This window comes from Dryobates pubescens, chromosome 10 (genome assembly GCF_014839835.1).
Source record: "Dryobates pubescens isolate bDryPub1 chromosome 10, bDryPub1.pri, whole genome shotgun sequence".
NCBI classification, from domain to species: domain Eukaryota; kingdom Metazoa; phylum Chordata; class Aves; order Piciformes; family Picidae; genus Dryobates; species Dryobates pubescens.
This window is the reverse complement of record NC_071621.1, coordinates 21,807,947-21,821,330: the sequence shown is the minus strand read 5'-3', so window position 1 is coordinate 21,821,330 and position 13,384 is coordinate 21,807,947. Positions and strand designations below refer to the sequence as shown.

The window sequence follows — 13,384 nt, the reverse complement described above, 5'->3', positions numbered from 1 at the left end:
CCAGTTAATTAGTTTCTCACCCAAGGACTACTGATTGTGTTATCTCATCCCAGGAAAGAGTTACTCCCACCAGCAGTGTAATTTATCAGAGCTCTGAACGAAATGAGTTGCCAGCCTGCAAAACCCTCATGCCCATGGGATTTTTATTTCCTGGGGGTGTGGCTTTCAGGTGGCTGCTTTTGGACTCTCAGATTACTTTGCTTGGCTGAAGCAGTTTACACAATACACAAAATGTGTATCTGCAAGTCAATATAAACCCATCTGAAATGTGCCTGGATAAAAAGTTTAGCACTGAAAGTGTGCAGGTTTTGGTGGTCATGGTGCTGGACTGCATTAATATGGATAAAGGCTTCCTTCTATGCATATGTGATGACAAGTGAAGATGCAATTGTCCCATACATGCCATTGCAGGGCTGTAAATAGAATTCTCTAGAGCTTTCACCTCCAACACTAAACTGAGGATAATTTCCCTTGGAATGGCTGGAGAGCTGGTTAAGTATTCACTAAAATATGCTGAAAGTAAGAGAGTAAGGGATGCTGATCATTAGAGTGTTTCACAGTCAAGATAGAGAGCATTTTCAGTCCATGGAGAGATGGATAGAGAGAGAGAGTGCAAGGCCAGAATATGTGAAGATAGGAGCTTCATACAGCCTTGCTGCTGGGCTGGTTTTCTGTGCTATTGATCCAGGGAATTGGTAAAACTGGACTGAGATGGTAAAGGCTGTAATCCAAATTCATCATTTATAGCCTGCTCATATCCAGGCAGATGCATCTATCCCATGCTCCTCAGATCCAGAGAGCTGCTGCATTTCACAATTGTGGGAAGCTCTATCCAGCTGCATGATCCAAACATTTTGAAGTGAAAGATGGTGCACTATATTAACTCGGTTCAGACAATCAGCTTTAAACATCTGAATCTCATTTCTTGACGCTAATTTCTCATGCTCAATCTTTATTTCAGCTGTGTGGAATTCTCAGACCTTTCTGACCCAGACTTATCATTTCCTGATGTTTTATTGCTAAGTTGTTGAGGTTTCAGGGAGGCTGGTATTTCCACAATGTGCACACCTTTGGTAGTACTCATGGCCTGGGTGTCAGACTGAACTTTTCATATGCTCTGTATCTATCACTGTCCCCACTGCTGTGTCCTCTGCAGTTTCACCATTCAGCACATTTATTTGCCTGCCCATTGCTGCAGTCCTCCTTAAGATGTGGTTATTATTTAAGGCTTTTCAAAAGCTTAGCCTCTGCACACTACAAAACTCGATCTGAGCCTACATCCGTTCTTGTCACTCATGTACAGGTTCCATCTGCTCCCCTTTCCCTCTCCTGTTGCTGCTTGCCACATCCAGACCACATGCTGCTTATTCCTTGTACAAGAGGCGTTTTTGCACACACGCTTTGGAAAGGGTGGCTTAGTGCTTTGTTGTTCACATGCATCTTCTTGCTTAAGGCAAGTTTGATCAGAAATGATTCTGTTGTCTACTGACATCTGGAATAAACCAGGGTGCTGTTAAAATATGACTGGAGGAGAGGAGAAGGGCCTTTGATAAACCAATTACACAATTTCTGCCAGCTTTGTGATCATTCTGCACTGACACCACTCACCCAAATTCTGTAGTTGCCTGAGGATAAATCCAGATCCTAATATCACTTACAGCAGTGTAAGGTCTGCTCTGCCCTGCATGAAGTTACTCCAGCTTGGTAAGGATTCACCAGCACCTCCTAAGTTTCTCTGTCTGGTGAGGTGAGTGGATGGGACCTTCTAGCACTCCTTTCCAATAAGGCATCCTTAGTTTCTGCTTCAGATCTCCTTTACAGGTCCCTAGTGGCACCTTTGCATCATAGCTACATACTTTTATTGGGGGGTAGGGGGGAGTGGGAAATCCTTACAGAAACTAGTTCTGGGAGTTAAATCAGTGCTAGGAAGGTCTATAAAGATACTTTCCTTGCAGGAGCTGAGCTGATGTCTAGCAGCTATCACAGTGCACAGACTGGAGCAGACACAGAGCTATGTAATGACAAGGGAACTGACACAAGCGTATCCCCCAGGAGTCTTCTCTATACCTGTGGTGAGATTGGAGTATCTGCAAACAGATCACATTGGGTGCAACTCCCAGTAATGTTCCTGGATGTCTGCAGCAGGGATGGCACAGAGGCCACTACACTGGGTTATTGCTACCCAGGGATTTCCTGCAACAGGAAAATCCCCACCTGCCCCAGATCTCTGGTTTCCCACCTAGAGACCAGCCTATAGTGATGATAATTTCTGTTACTGGAGAAAACAAAGGTTACAGAAACCCACAAGTGGTTGAAACAGACCCCTTTCCATAAGAAGATGCGGGCAGGAAGAGCCAACTTTTGTTCACACCAAAGAATTCAAAGACAAATATTTTGTTTAGCACACTGTACTACAGGATCTCAGCATCACAGGATGTTAGGGGTTGGAAGGGACCTCCAGAGATCATCGAGTCCAACCCCCCTGCCAGATCACATAACCATATAATCTAGTGCAGGTCACACAGGAATGCATCCAGATGGGTCTTGAAAGTCTCCAGAGGAGACTCCACAACCTTTCTGGGGAGCCTCTTCCAGTGCTCCATGACCCTTACAACAAAGAAGTTTCTCCTCGTGTTGAAGTAGAACTTTCTGTGCTGTAGTTTATATCTATTGCCCCTTATCCCAAAGTTGGAGGCCATTAACTGGTTAGAGAGGAGTCATAGTGGATACAAAAGAAGAGAATGGAGCTCTTGGCAAGCCATTGCAGAAAGAAGGCATGTAGGAAGAGACATCAAGCAAGTGCTTAAAAGAGATACTCAAGGAAAACAAGAGCTTTAAGTGACATTTGAGTATGGGAAAGAAATCAGTGTCCACGCTTTCCATTGGTGTTTAGAGTGCTAAAAGCAGAAGTGGTTACTGGAGTCTGGACAGGAATTGGAGGCTCAGCTCTCACCCAAATTGGATGAGAAATTATTCACTTGATTCACAAACTCACTGGCAGAAGAGATCTTATTTTACAGAATTTTGGGATGGGGTTTTTTGGTGGGGTTTTTGTTTGTTTGTTTAATGAATTCCTTTTTAAGTGGGGGAACTAATGGCTTTTAATTTCCTGTGGGTCTGTGACCCTTGCTTCATAGCTGCTTCCCTTCTCTCTCTTCCTCCTAAAGTGAAATAGCTGCAACAAGCCCAAATCCTGGATGCTGTAAAACTCCTCATTAAGCAGCAGTCAGGTACATATATATTGTCTGACCAGCCAATGTATGCATAGGGTCAGTCAGAGTATGCACACACTCACCACCCAGTTGGCTGCTGGCTGCATTTCTCTAATTAAGATCTCTATCCCTCATCCAGCCATCAATTTACACCGAATTTAGAAAGGAAGTCAATAGCTTTCAAAAATTCTACCTTTCTGTCCTACGTGAAATCAGGTAAAAATTACTGATGGAGCCAGGCAGACTGATTGAATCTGAGCTGTAAAAGTTCTGGGGTATTGGCCTCGGATGCACATGTATCAGGCCAGATTCTGGAATTAATTTCTCTCCCTCTCTTTTCTCAGCTATTTTTAACCTGGATGTGTTCTGCGATTTGTTTCCCACACAGCACTGAAACTGGTGCAGCTGAGAGGTGAGTCAGTGGTGGGAGAGGGGAAGGGGAAACCAGGGGATGCTTATGTTGGCCCTGCTGCAGAAAGAAGTGCTGAGCAACAAAGCTGGTGAGGGGGTTGGAGCACAAGCCCTATGAGGAGAGACTGAGGGAGCTGGGGTTGTTTAGCCTGGAGAAGAGGAGGCTCAGGGCAGACCTTATTGCTCTCTACAACTACCTGAAGGGAGGTTGTAGCCAGGTGGGGGTTGGTCTCTTCTCCCAGGCAACCACCAACAGAACAAGAGGACACAGTCCCAAGCTGTGCCAAGGGAAAGTTTAGGCTGGATGTTAGGAAGAAGTTCTTCATAGAAAGAGTGATTTGCCGTTGGAATGGGCTGCCTGGGGAGGTGGTGGAGTCACCATCACTGGAGGTGTTTAGGAAGAGACTGGATGAGGTGCTTGGTGCCATGGTTTAGTTGATTAGTGTTGGATGATAGGTTGGACTCGATGATCTCAAAGGTCTTTTCCAACCTGGTTAATTCTGTTCTATTCTATTCTATTCTATTCTATTCTATTCTATTCTATTCTATTCTATTCTATTCCATTCCATTCCATTCCATTCCATTCCATTCTATCCTATCTTATTCTGTCCTATTCTATTCTAAGTGACACTCTCTCAGATCTGTACAACGTGGAACCCCACACCACCCTACAGCAAAGTCATGAAGATAAATATATTCACAGTCCTCAAGTTCTCAGATATAGGGCAAAAAGGACTAGAGAAATCATCACACCCTGTAAAAAAGAATCAACAACCAAACACCAGGAACAGTGGCCAGTTTTGAAACGTGATGTTCTCTACCATAGTTCAGCATCTCAGTACTGCCCACATTCCAGAGTGTACATCTCAAGACATTTTTCTGTGGAGGGTCTCCTAAGAAAAGTCCTTTCTGTGGCAGCCCAGTCACTGTACAGAGTGCACAGCAGCTCACGGGATCAGTTCTCGAAATCTATCCATACAAACCTAGGACATGGAAGAACAGAGGTTTAATCTGGAAAACACGCAGGGAAAAGCTTCTTGAGTGCTAATTTATGAAATGTGACCCCTAATTGTGAAACATTCTTCTTCAGTTAACTATGGGCGATTATAATGTGCAAGATCTGCCTTTTACCCCTGTGTTGGGTTTAACACTGTTAGACATGAAAGGGAAAGAGGATTAAAAGGGAAAGATGCTACAGTAAACAGCCCTTCAGGGTAGGAGGGAAAACAACAGTAACTCTCTCAAACAGAACACAGGGATGCCCTTAGGAGAAGGTTTTGAAAGTGCCCTGCGTTTAGAATTTAATGAGTAAATAGATCTCAAACACTGCGTTGAAGACTGACAGTGCCAGCTTTAACGTCTGGAGCATGCACCACAACTGAGAAGAGACAAAGGGAATTTTTAAGGAGCAATAAACCGACTAATGGTTTTGGATGTAAAGCTGCAAATGGGTTAGTTCTGATGGAACATGGGTTTGTGGCTTTACTGTGTCGAGTTCAGTTGCCCTACTCTATCTTTTGATGAGGCACCACTTTTTCCTTTAAAAGGGGAAAAAAAGGAAAAAGAAAAAAGAAGAAGAAGAAAAAAAAGGTGGTCTCAGTAAATAATTCTCCTTTGAGCCATAGTAAATCTATTTGGTATAGAGCATGCTGGTTTTGAGGGCTGTGTAGGCATGTACTAGACAGTCTTACCGCTATCCTGTTATGCCATACTTTACACCTATCTTAGGTTGCTTGGATATCTCTGCCCCTGCAGTGTTGCAAGATCACTTTGCATGGACATCCCCATGCTGGTGAGAGGCTGACAGGCAGGCAGCAACAGCCCTTTCCACCAGCAGGTAACAGCAAAAGCACTATTAGCCCTGCTGCAGGCATGCCCCCCTTGTGGCTGGTGGATCCCAGCTGAGACCCCAGACTTAACATGTCTCTTTGGAGCAGACCTGTACTGTCCTATGGTGGTGTACTTCAGTTGCTGTGTTCCTGGATGTCAGGCATTTTGGAGGTAAGGCAGTCATATCTACAGCTCCTGTCACAGCCTGCTGACCCTCAGGGTCCTCTGCACAAGCCTGTCAGGAGCGTTCAGTAGCTCAGTAGCTTTCACAAGTATGACCATGCCTTTGCGGCCAAAGGAGGAGCCCCAGCTGGAGCTCCCAGAGGCAGGTCTCCCTTTCCTGCACCCAGAGGTGACTCAAGGCATAGCCGAAGCTACCTCCTGAGGGTGGCAGACTTCGTGTTTCTTCTGTGCCTGGGGAGACCAATAGCAACATTTCTGATGTAAGCAGCTCAGCTGTGCCTACTGCCCCTGGCTAAAGGGAAGAAGCCAAGTCACCTACTCCCAACTGACTCTTGCTGATCCTCACACCTCAGAAATGCATGTACTGCTTCACAAGCCTTCTTCCTACTCCCCATTTCGCCCAAAACTCTTCTGCCTTTGCCTCAACATTGACACAGGCCTGCCTACACCAGCATAAGTTACCAGCCTAAAAAGGGAAGAGAGAATCAGCTCTTTAAGCCTTAAGACACCCAGACATGAGGAAGCACACACCAAGCCGTGACAGAATACATTAATTGCACCTCCACACCCTGATCATAACTCCTTTCTGGCTCACTCACCCTATTCCTAAGGGTCAGCTACCACCTTCCAAAGCTTTCTCAGTAAAAAACACTTAGTTTATTTTTTCTTCTCAATCATTATGTTCTACCTCTTCAGAGCAACTAAAATCCCAGTCTGCTCACGCCTTCCTGCCAGTCCCAGCCCTTCAGAGCTACTGATTGTACTGCTCCTTGGAAGCCTCTCATCCCTCTTGCCTGCACTCAGCCTCTCTCCATACAATGTCCTGACCTAGTGCAGCATCTGTTCTCTCTGCAGAGGAGGTGCCTGCACCCTGCACAGATCACTTGACTCTCTGTCCCTGCAAACTTGAATGTTTCAACACTTGGACAGACTTGGCTCCTCTGTGCCCTCTTCCTCCTGTCTCAGAGCATTTTTCAGTACATTCCCAGTCTCCTCCTTGTCATCAGCTTCTGGATCAGTCTTTCTTGAGCTTATTCCTAGCTAAGTGACAGGATGCCGAACAGGCACATAACCTTTTACTTGACTTCCACCAGGGAAGGCAGCTTTGAGCTGATAAAGTTATTATTGAGGCCAGCTCTCCTGCTATGTCAGTGATGACACCATGTGGGATCAGATGTGCTGTGCCTTCTCTTTACCAGCAAAAATGCTAGCTTTCAACTATCCAAAAGCAAGAACTGCATTTAGCCTACCTTTCATGAACAGATACACACATACATATATGCTCATATGGACATATATATATATTTGCTCTACTGAATCTTGTCCAAGATCTGTCATCCTCTGAACAACTGGAGCATGAAAGTACAAGAGATGGAGGATATTGAGCTGCTCTATGTGTTCTGATTGAGAGAGATTGCTTGCACCAGTGGCCGTGTTCAGTCCCATCTCTGGGCACTCAGAGCAAGGCTCTTTGGGAGAACTCTTGAGTTCAGCTTTCTTCTGGCTGATAAAGTTGGCATTGTGAAGAAACCAGAACTACTAGTCCTGCTCAAGAGCTGTGCTGCACCCCAGGTGAGAATAGGAACAAACTTCTCCCTCCAAATGAAAGTGAAACAATAAGGTATTCTCAGTGCAGCCCTAGGTGGAAGGCCCTGCTTGCTGGAGGTCCATACAGTCTGTGGCTCCAAGGGCGACAGTGTGAGACTGGGGACAGGTAGAGCAAGGAAACATAACTCCATCTGGACAAAGGGTTTGCTTATGGTGCAGAACCAAAGAGGAGTTTCAGCACTGTGCCTTCCTTAGGTGAAAGTTAGGTCATCTTGATGCCTCATTGGATTTGACTCACTGAGAACAGAATCACATTAAGCACAAGGTGAAAGGCAGGGGAGAGGAACTGCATGGGCTGGTGTATGCAGATAAGCAGGCAGAAAAGGTAGGTGCTCCAATGCTGCTGTGACAAGCATTGAATAAAGAAGGAGCATTTGAAGAGGGCTAGGAAAAAAATCAAATTTCTCCTTATCATGCATGAGATGGAATATAGATCAAGGGCACTTTTCAGTGAGAGGAGGAAAGCCCCCATGTAAGAAAATGTGCTTCCATTTCCCATCTTCATCCACTGCCCTCATGGCAAGTTGCAATATCAAGTGTGAAACACCAGCCTTAGTGGATGTCAATTTAGCAATCCCCAAATTCAAGCAAATGCCAAGTCCTATCAGAGACCAGGGAATGGTCAGTTTCCCAGCTTGTTTCCTGCTCCTTCTATGCCTTGCCTTATGCTAAACATGGATTCTTGTCTTCAGAAAAAGACACTTGGACTAAACAAAACAGTCATGTTACCACCCCTGAAAAGCCACAGTCTGACATCCCTCCCCTTCAGCACCCTCACTGCAGTGTGGTGTGAGGCATAAGGTTTCTGGCCAAGTACAGGTGTCAAACTCAGAAGAAAAGCTCCTGGGACTCTGGAGCACTGCTGACTGTAATGGAGAAGCTGCTCTCCAGAATTCACCAACATGTCCCAAAAACTCTGTGGCTGCACAGTCAGAGACCCAAAGACAGACCTATAATGTGCTACAGAAAAAACAACAAACCAGGAGTTGCAAGGGTCTGACATCCTGCCATAGCAGGGACTGTTTGGCAGGTGGTTTGGAGTGAACACATCTAGACCCCTAACTCTGTTCCTGTCCAAAACTGGTGTGTATTTTTCCTTGGACAGTGCCCAACCTGCAGTTAGCGTTTTCCACACAAAAATTCCTGGTTGGTAAACCTCCAAGAAGTTCTATGCTTGAATCAATGAAGAATGGCAGCTTTCCATGGAAGTTTTTTCTTTCTTTGCTCCATTTTCCTCTGCCCCTACCCCTCTGCCCTCCATATCCCCCACTCTCCCAATAATTTTTTATTTGGAAATGCCACCTAGAGGCCCCATGGGTATCAGAGTTCAACTGTCCTGTAGGAGGTTGGATTGTTACTTCTGTGGTGCTTTTTCATCTTTATACTGGGGGTGTCCCAGGCTTTACTTTTTGATTGAACTGTTTTCCCTTCTCTTGAAGAGAGCACAATGGAGGCTCTGCTATAGACTTCTGAAAATCCTCATGGTTTTTAACACTGTGCTGTTGCTCCTGTCACTTGTGGTCATGAAGGGTGAGGTGCAGAGTCACAGCTGTGGAGAAGCCACTGGAATCCACCACTCTATGGTCAGAATAAAGATGTACTGATGTGCAATCTCTTTGGAGTGGGAGCTAAACACAGGTCTTACAAGAAGCCTCTTACACTCCTGCATCCAGGTTCACCTACTTCTGCATGTGAGTTGTCTCATAGCCTGCAGACCATGTCCTAAATATCTGGAATTTGCAGGAGCATGCCATCTTCCTACTGGCTCCCACGTTCTGATACATTTCTCAGCAGTTTTTGTCCCATTCTGTGTCTCCAGAGTCCTCAGTGTGCAAGAATTGAGCTTCTTCCAAGTCATAACTTGTTCACTCTCACAAATAGAATCGCTTTGGCCAACAGCCAGGCCTGCAATAAAGGCCAGGCAGCTTAGAAGCACCTCAGCCTAGGGAAACCCTGCTGGGCTGTAAAAGCTTCCCACAAACCCAAATCATATCTAGCAAGGCCTTTTTGATAATTCTTTGGCACAATCCCCAAATTCACTGAGCTGCTTTTCCATACGAAGTATTTCCAGGTGGGTTATTAGGTCCTGTATCACTTCCATCTTGTACTCTTTTGCAGTTGAAAAAGCCATTCCTTAGAACATGCTACTTTTCAAAGGAAAACAGTTATTCTCCTTTATGTTTCTGGTTCCTCTAAAACAGAAGGATACTTTGCAAGACATAAACTGTTCCTGCCAAGTAGCGCGGGGACCTCATCTCCCCACAGTGCTTCTGCCCATAGAGGACTATCAACCAGGGAGAAAATGTGTATTTCCAAAACAAGAGTGGTGCTGGTATGAGTACCAGTGTGAACAGTTATGCTAGTATGAAGGTGCCACACTCTGTCAAATCTGGTTTCCTTTCCTGTATTTTTATAGCAGCATCAGTGTAGCTGCACTTGAGACTGTGCTGCTTTAACTGCACCAGAGAGGTTTGAAGAAAAGAGCTGAGTCAAGTGTGTGCTGCAGCCGCCTCCTGGCTGAGCCGTGTGTGAGGAGGCAGAGCCTGGCCCCATGCACCACTTTCAGCTTCAGGTATGCACACTTAGGCAGTTTTACATGTGGGCACATAAGATTCATCAGTAAAGCTCAGCATTGCCAGGAAAAGCTGTATCTACATGAGGACCTCACAGAGTAAGACAGCAGAGCTTTGGCTGTGTTCTCTCTGGGAGGGCTGGTTTGCTGCACTCCTTGTGATGAAACAGACAAGGAGACCATTGGCTGACATGTTATTTTGGCCTATTGTGACAATCTGTCTGATATTGAACAAGAGTATTGAAAACGGGCCCCAGGGTAAGATCTGCAGATGTATAATGAGATATAGCATGAGAGAAGTGGGTAAAGGACAGACAGAGTTTTCCTCTGAAAATTGTCAGAACTACAAAGTGGTTTGTTGATGAATTGTCTTTGGGGTCTCTGCCACCAAAGAAAATGAAGAGAGGTGAAGACAGCACAGTCCAAACCCCAGAGGTTTCTGTGAGTTAAAACAAGCTGTTTCACTTTGAGACACTTTCACGCAAGATGATTTTGACATATGTCTTCGGGAAAAAAATAACTGAGACCAGTAAAATCTGACCAGGCAGTGAGTGTTCTGGTTTTGACACAGAGCTGCCAGTGAAACCTCCCTCTCCAGGCAGGCTTACCTCATCACTGGCTGCAGGATGAATGCACCAGCCAGCATCTCCTTCACACCACTGCTAGAAACAGGTAGGTCCTTATAGGAGTTCTTTCAGCTGCATGCCACCTCAGCAAGTCTATACTCCTGGCTGCAGTGAGGCTAAGGGGGCTGCACCACTGCACAGGTGTGTTGCATTGGCATGACTCAGGTTCACAGTCATGCAGCTGTCCTGCACGGTTTTCCTCTCAGCCTTCCTCCTCACTTTCCACTCCTGATATCTTTATCTTTTTTCCCCGAACACACCCCTGCTAAGTACTGCTGCCTGCCAGGGATGGTCCTACCAGGCACCAAGCCAAGGCTCCTGCCCTCAGCCCACTCCTCTCAGTCAAACAGACTTGGTGATACAGTATCAAAGCTGGTCTGGGTTGGAGAACAAACTGGGGACTGGAGTCTTGGAAAAACTGTGGCATTAGCAACCCTGGCAGAGCCCTGGGAGCCTGGTGCTCTTGTGGGAGAGCAAAAACATGGCAAGAGCTGTTGCAAAGAGACCTTATTTTTCCTCTGAGTGAGTAGTAGAAAGCTCCACCCAAGTTTCACTCCTCGCTCCCACTCCATAATAAAAAACAATCAAAACCAACCGATAAATAAATAAATAAATAAAATGAGGGTTCCTTGCTCTGTGCTGCTCTTGCTGCCATGTGACCTAGGCATGTATTAAGTTGTTGATACTTGGGTGGTTTTGGCTTGCTTTGTTTTATAGGATCAAATTCATAGCTGCTGCAGAAGCCTGCGTAACTTGTCAGAGCAATTTTCTACCCTGGCGAGTTACACAAGCTGGGGAGCTTCTCCCTGCCCCAGGGCATCCTACCTATCTGCCTTCTCCCTTCACACGTGGCTCCTCCTCTCTGTCCTTCTGCAAAGGCATGGGCTGTGCTCGTCCTTAGCAAAGCAGGCGGAATTCCTCTCAGCTGCACCGTGGAGCTTAATGAAAGACCCCCGTGACGAGGCAGTAGTTTCTTCCTGCTTTTCTCTCCATTGGGACTGGGGCTTAAATAAACGGGAACGATGAGCCTCAACTCGAAAACAAACCCAAGGCAGCCTCAGAGTGTGCTTGCCAACCTGCAGCGTGCGCTGGGATTGATTTCCGCTGGCAGCCTGCAGGGCTCTGCCTGTGCAGATCTGTTTAGTCATGTTGCACGGCTCAGCTGGATGGGGCTCTTTGCCTCAGCACTGCTGTTTGTTCTCAGCTCTCCTGAACCACGGGGAACCACCATGTTGTAACCAGGTCCCTTCTATCTGTGGCAGGCAGGCAGGTACTCCAGGGGATGAAGGGGACGATGCAGAGCCTTTGTAGGAAGGCAGGTCTTAGCAAGGGGACACCCTTCTACTTAAAGCACAAGAATAACAGTGGCGCTACGTGCAGGGTTGTTTTGTGACCAGTGTGGGTAGTATTGGACCAAGTCATAGAATCATAAAGGTTGGAAAAGACCTCAAAGATCATCAAGTCCAACCTGTCACCCAAGACCTCATGACTACTAAACCATGAAGTCCCAACTGTTTTTCAGGTCTCAACAGAGGTCAATAAAAGAGGTCAAGAGGTTTTCTTAGGTCTCAGTGGATAATGGCAGGAGCCCCTGTGGCAGTGACTGACTTTTCTACAAATGAAGGTGGAAAAGGACCTGGGGGTACTAGTTGACAGTAGGCTGAACATGAGCCAGCAGTGTGCCCAGGTGGCCAAGAAAGCCAATGGCATCCTGGCCAGTATCAGGAATGGTATGGCCAGCAGGAGCAGGGAGGTCATGCTCCTCCTGTACTCAGCACTGGTCAGGCCACACGTCGAGTACTGTGTCCAGTTCTGGGCCACTCAGTTTAGGAAAGATGATAAGTTGCTGGAATGTGTCCAGAGAAGGGCAACAAAGCTGATGAGGGTTTTGGAACACAAGCCCTATGAGGAGAGGCTGAGGGAGCTGGGGTTGCTTAGCCTGGAGAAGAGGAGGCTCAGGGGAGACCTTATTGCTCTCTACAACTACCTGAAGGGAGGTTGTAGCCAGGCAGGGGCTGGTCTCTTCTCCCAGGCACTCACCAACAGAACAAGAGGACACAGTCTCAAGCTGAGCAGGGGGAAGTTTAGGCTTGATCTTAGAAAGAAGTTCTTCACAGAAAGAGTGATTGGCCATTGGGCTGCCCAGGGAGGTGGTGGAGTCACCATCACTGGAGGTGTTTAAGAAAAGCCTGGATGGGGCTCTTAGTGCAATCGTCTAGTTGATTAGTTAGGGTTGGGTGATCAGATGGACTTGATGATCTTGGAGGTCTCTTCCAAGCCAGTTAATTCTGTATCCTGTATTCTATAAGGGGCAAGCATTTGAGATGCTTTCACTATTCTCTGTTGCTAGAGTTGGCCTGGAACCAGGTCAGCACCTGATCTCAGATGAAGTATTTATGACCCTGGAGCCCAGCCATAGGTGCATGGTTACACAGAAGTACTACTGGGAATCAATGCTGCACTGTTTGTCCTCAGCACCTTGGAGGAAGCTCAGGAGATGCGAAATGTCTGAGTTTCCCTGGTGGTAATTACCAATTAGCACCTTTGTGACTTTTTGAGGCAGAAGAGGAAAGATACATTGTCAACTCTGCCTATGTCCCCATTCTGCCCTGAATCTGGATGTGCTACTAAGTGATGCAACACACGCCTTGCCTGGGAGTTGACTTAAATTACAATCAACCTTTTTGTTCACAGTAGTAGGTGCCAACCTTTCTCATGGGCTTTAACTACTCATGAAGCTGTTCCTAGCAGCCTGGAGTGGCCCCTCCACTCTTTCTCCAGGGTTCAGTGCTGTTAGCCTGTACCTACAGACACCACCACGCCATGGAGGTCTGCCACGGTTTGTGAAGTAAGGAATGGGTGTAACTGGGTGTAACTGGTACCATGATTGTGATCTCTGTCTCCCCTCCACAAAAAAAAGTTTCTCTGTCCATCTGGGGGCC

At 46.4% G+C, this 13,384-nt stretch overlaps 1 long non-coding RNA gene across 1 annotated transcript in view; it reads left to right on the top strand.

The window, feature by feature from the left end:
• Positions 1 to 13,384, top strand: part of LOC128897489 (uncharacterized) — a 69,326-nt gene that overhangs the window by 29,971 nt on the left and 25,971 nt on the right. Inside the window, exon 2 of the long non-coding RNA XR_008462407.1 lies at positions 3,557 to 3,624. This is a non-coding gene — a long non-coding RNA (uncharacterized LOC128897489). The remainder of the gene's footprint in view (positions 1 to 3,556; positions 3,625 to 13,384) is intronic.